The following is a 6,000-nucleotide window of genomic DNA, read 5'->3' on the forward strand; positions in this document are numbered from 1 at the left end:
CAGCCGCTCCTTGTAGGACCTGTTCTCTCGGCCCCTCACCAGCTTCGTCACCCTTCTCTGGACCCGCTCAAGCACCTCAATGTCCTTCTTGTAGCGAGGGGCCCAAAACTGAACACAGTTCAGTTTACGGTTCAACATAACTAAGTACATGACATACTATCAATTTTACTAATGTTTGTATTGTCTTTGATTTTAATTGAGGTTTATTCTCCACTACCTTTAACACTACATTTCTTAGACTGAAGAATAGCTAGCATAAGTCACACATTGCTTCCTAAATCCACAAATAGGTATAGATAATTTTAAAATAATTTTGTTATTATAATTAAACAATAGGCAAAAAAATCTTAAGGGCCTAAATACTCATTAAAAACTCTATTACTATTGACAAGAATGAAGGACTTCATTATCAAATACTTTTGAAAATGTTAGTCTGAGGGTAGCAATCCCAACAAACTTTTGTTAATACCTATCTTCTTTAATAATTTGTGTAAAGATATTTATTCTTACACTATGCATAAAATAAATCCCTCTTCCATGCATTTCATAGAGAAAATAATACTCTCAGAGTATTATGGCATAATGCTTATAATGCTGTTATCTTAGGAGTTAAATAATATTTATTTATTCATGTGTATATATTGACAAAACATTCTCTCTGAAAAAGCTTTATAGTTGAACTGTCAGACAAGACAGACAAGAAAAAAAAGGAGAAGAGAGCTGCCTGCCCATAATAGTAGAAACTCTTATCTCTTGTTTACTTTGACTCAAGAAGGCAACAGAATACTGAAAGAGATTAATGTATAACTGGAGAATCACAGAATCACTGCTGTTCACAACAAGAAGTACTAGGTTGCAATAAGTACCTCTTACATTTTATAGGCTACCCAGAGAAGATAATCCAGAGAAGACCAATGGGGCATCTCTTATGCGCAAGAACTTCATGGATCTTGTTTGTTTCTGTATAAAAGAATATACACTTCTCCATCAAGCAGCAAAAAGAAAAATAAAATATAAAATAACATTAAGAGCAATGTATCTGTGCTAAAACACTGAAATAAGTATTTTTGATAGTATCTCATTGTTTGCAAGCTTAGCAATAGCACTGACATGAAGGGAAGGGGCATCACACAATTTAGCCAGACAACGGAAACAAAACAGGCTCATTCTGTTTTTCCCTTTTTTAAAAAAATAATAAAATAAAAATAAAATAAAATAAAATAAAATATAAAATAAAATAAAATATAAAATTAAATAAAATATATCCCAAATCACAATAAATAAAATGATCAACAACAAGGGTGTGCAAGTCAACAAAAGCTTACACTATTGTGTAAGCTCCAGCATATATAATATCACACAATATAAAGCTCAGTAAAAGATAAACTTTAACTAGCAAGCATTCAAATTCTGTAGTAGAACTTCAGGTGGTGTTTTCATCCATCCCTACGGTGGCAGGGAGGGGTACAGAGAGGACATGGAAAGCCCACCTGTTAAACACGTGGCTCCGGGGCTGGTGCCAATGCAGAAATCTTGGGTTTTTCGACCATGGGGCACTTTACTCAGCACCTGGCCTGATGGCTGCAGACGGGTCCCTATCTTTTAGGGGAAAAAGGATCCTGGGCCAGGAGCTGGCAGGGCTCATTGATAGGGCTTTAAACTAGGTAAGAAGGGGGATGGGCCTGAAGCAAGGACTGTTGGGGCTGTGCCAGGGGGAACAATGGCAAGGCTGGAGGATAAGGTAATGGCCCAGCTGAAGCGCATCTACACCAGCATGGGTAAAAAACAGGAGGAGCTGGAATCCATCGTGCAGCAGGCAGGCTACAACTTGGTTGCCATCACGGAGACGTGGTGGGACCAGTCTCATGACTGGAGTGCTGCGATGCCTGGCTATAGGCTCTTCAGAAGGGACAGGCAGCACAGAAGGGGTGGCGGTGTGGCTCTCAAGAGCAGATCCTCTTGAGAGTCATCATGAAGCACTTGCAGGGCAAGCAGGCGATCAGGCCCAGTCAGCATGGGTTTATGAAAGGCAGATCCTGTTTGACAAACCTGATCTCCTTCTATGACAAAGTGACGCGCTGGGTGGACGAGGGAAAGGCTGTGGCTGTGGTCTACCTTGATTTCAGCAAGGCTTTGACACCGTCTTTCACAGCATTCTCCTCAAGAAACTGGCTGCTCTTGACTTGGACTGGCGCACGCTTCATTGGGTTAGAAACTGGCTGGATAGCCAGGCCGAAAGAGTCATGGTGAATGGAGTCAAGTCCAGTTGGAGGCCAGTCACTAGTGGCATTCCCCAGGGCTCAGTCCTGGGGCTGGTCCTCTTTAATATCTTCATTGATGATCTGGACAAGGGCATTGAGTGCACCCTCAGTAAGTTTGCAGATGACACCAAGCTAGGTGCGTGTGTCAATCTGCTTGAGGGTAGGAAGGCTCTGCAGGAGGATCTGGATAGGCTGCACCGATGGGCTGAGGTCAACTGCATGAAGTTCAACAAGGCCAAGTGCCGGGTCCTGCACCTGGGGCGCAATAACCCCAAGCAGAGCTACAGGCTGGGAGATGAGTGGTTGGAGAGATGCCTGGCAGAGAAGGACCTGGGAGTGATGGTGGACAGTCGGCTGAATATGAGCCAGCAGTGTGCTCAGGTGGCCAAGAAGGCCAACAGCATCCTGGCTTGCATAAGAAACAGTGTGGCCAGCAGGGCTAGGGAGGTGATCGTCCCCCTGTACTCGGCTCTGGTGAGGCCGCACCTCGAGTACTGTGTTCAGTTTTGGGCCCCTCGCTACAAGAAGGACATCGAGGTGCTTGAGCGGGTCCAGAGAAGGGTGACGAAGCTGGTGAGGGGCCTGGAGAACAAGTCCTATGAGGAGCGGCTGAGGGAGCTGGGCTTGTTCAGGCTGGAGAAGAGGAGGCTCAGGGGCGACCTTATTGCTCTTTACAGATACCTTAAAGGAGGCTGTAGCGAGGTGGGGGTTGGTCTATTCTGCCCTGTGCCTGGTGACAGGACGAGGGGGAATGGGCTTAAGTTGTGCCAGGGGAGTTTTAGGTTAGATGTTAGGAAGAACTTCTTTACCGAAAGGGTTGTTAGACATTGGAACGGGCTGCCCAGGGAAGTGGTGGAGTCACCATCCCTGGAAGTCTTTAAAAGATGTTTAGATGTAGAGCTGAGGGATATGGTTTAGTGGGGACTGTTAGTGTTAGGTCAGAGGTTGGGCTCGATGATCTTGAGGTCTCTTCCAACCTAGAAATTCTGTGATTCTGTGATTCTGTGATTCTGTAACTTTCAAGCAATTATTTTATGAGTCATATGTATTTTGAAAATGAAAACAGAAAACTGTGTTAAAGTGTGAAAAAGGTTTTCAGAGCTATCTAAACTATGATCTGGTGTATAAAGCAATAGTGAATGCATTAGGATTTCTTCGATCTAAGAATCATGGCTCTTCTGAAAACACTCTGGGTATCACTGAAATTCAAAAAAAAAATACTAAAATATGTTATTCTCCAATATACAACTGCACAGTCTACTTCAATTTTTTTCTTTAATACTTAAATATATATTTTTAAATCTTCTATATTGCTAAACACCTGGCCAGATGATGACAGAAGATAATGCTCTGCATCATCCACAGGGAGAAATATTCAACAGGAAAGACAAGGAAGAAAGGTTCGGACTGAATAAAAGACAGTATTGAAAGAAGGCATGGAGCTGTCATTGAGTGTTCTTCCAAACAACTTGGTGTTCTCTTCTACCTGTATTTAAAGAGTCTTTCTAAATTACCATCCTTTAACATTTGAACCAAGTTCCCTTGTTCTGGGAACATGGCCATGAAACTTTAATATGATTTTGACAACAAGTTTTAAGAAAATTGCAATTACTCTGAAACTCTTCAGTAAAGTGTCTTATTTAAATATAGAAAACATATTTTTGCTACCAGCCTATAGAACAAAATGATTAATTCTTTGAAGTTTTCTATGAGCACCATCTGGTCATTGGGATTGCTGCTATTTTACTTATCAACAGTTTTTCTTTTGACAGTTAGTCTTTGGCAGTGTCTTTTTGCCTGAGAACATGGAGTACCTTGTATTCTCACCACATTGTGTTAGCCATAGAAAGTACTGGAAACTGTCACACAAGACAGAGAACTTACTAACAAGTTTTATGCAAGGAAACAGTTTAGATGATTCTTTCTTGGAAGGGGAGAAAGCAATGGGTTTTTGTTTGTCTGTTTGTTTCAAATTACCAACTGGAGTGCTCTTTCTATAAATGTGAGGTACCTCTCAAATGGTTCCAAGAAGGTATTTGCTCCCTAGGGAATGCAAATCATACTGAATACAAAACCAAAAAGCATTGGAATACATGGGAACCTCGGTGTAAAAGTATTCATTTATACTTAGGAGATCCCTATGTATGAGGAACAATCAAGGACAACTGTGACAAATTTCTAGTGAGGTAAGTGACCCATCTGAATAGAAGTAGGTGAACTGAAGACAAGGTGAAACTGCAGAGGAAATGACATATTAAAACTAATTAAACTTGTGATTGATGCTAGGTATAACACCATTGTCATCAGGTGATTTTTTTGTTTGTTTGTTTGTTTTATTTTGTACAACATTAAATCAGGTCCTTTTCTGGTACACCTTTCGAAACCTGCTCATTCAAAACACTGTATTTCACACCTCCTTATTTACAAATATTAACCAAAACCAATTACAGAAATATCTTCAATTAATAAGTATTGAGATGGAAAGCTTCTCACCTACAACATGAAACATTTGTTTCCTGTGAAAGCTTTCTTTATTACAGTATACGATATGTTGTTTTTGTTGTTGTTTTTCTTTAGCTGGATGTTGAATATCCCAAGTATTTCAGAAGAAGAAGAAATGCACTTGAAATTCACAGGAAAACATTTTGGACAAATGCCTTCAGGTGCAATTGTTCAGAAAATATCAGATTGGGTGAGAATTTTGCAAATCATTTACTAGAAAATGTATTTATACAAGAAATAATAAGTATGCATTTCATTTTTCATATTTGCATTACGAATCATTAACCAGAGGAGCATATAATCTTCAGTGTAATCAATGACAATTTACAGAAGGAATCATTACATGCTGTTGATTATGATTAACTTTTTCTCGTACTTGGATCTCTATTTTGAACTAATGTTTACCAGCAAGAATCTGTGTCTACTAAAAGATAATGTTTAAATTACATATATCCAGCAAAATTTCCATACTTCAAATCATCATCTACTGTTACCAAGGAACCTTCCATCATCAGGAAAGATCACAAAAATATATGAAGTACAATCAAGAAAACAGGGAATTCAGGCTTGACTCAAGCCTCTGAAGCAACCTACTTTTTCAGGTATCACTAGGTCTTGCAACAAGGTATCACCATTTTTCTGAAGCCCTATCTTAAAAGCGCTGTGAAATAAAAACCACTGTTTTAAACTTGCTCATCTTGTTACCTGACTTCATTAATTTCTTCCTGTTTCAATGATCAGCCCAACAATGGTGTAATTCTTCTATTGTCTATAATCCTATATTATTACTATATCCCATATTATTATTATTATGTACTTCTTTTAGAGGACAGATAGCAAAGGCATATTAAGAACAACAACAAAAAAAAGCATATTTTGGATTTTGGTCTCTTTCATTTTATTTCTCTTTTTAGATTTTTCTAAGCTTTGTGTTGAAACTGAATTTCATTAGATTCTAACTGAATCAAGTCAAAGTATTTCAAATTCATGTGACAAATGGGTAAATTTTTTGAGGTAATACTCAGACAAAACACCTAGCTCTAACGTGTTGACAAAAAGCTTCAACAATAACACCTAATATAGTTTCTAACATAAGCATATCTAAACTGGACAACATTTTTCTTTTTTTAGTAAAACAAAGAAAAGAAAAGAAAAGAAAAGAAAAGAAAAGAAAAGAAAAGAAAAGAAAAGAAAAGAAAAGAAAAGAAAAGAAAAGAAAAGAAAAGAAAAGAAAAGA

This window comes from Anas acuta, chromosome 4 (assembly GCF_963932015.1).
Source record: "Anas acuta chromosome 4, bAnaAcu1.1, whole genome shotgun sequence".
NCBI classification, from domain to species: domain Eukaryota; kingdom Metazoa; phylum Chordata; class Aves; order Anseriformes; family Anatidae; genus Anas; species Anas acuta.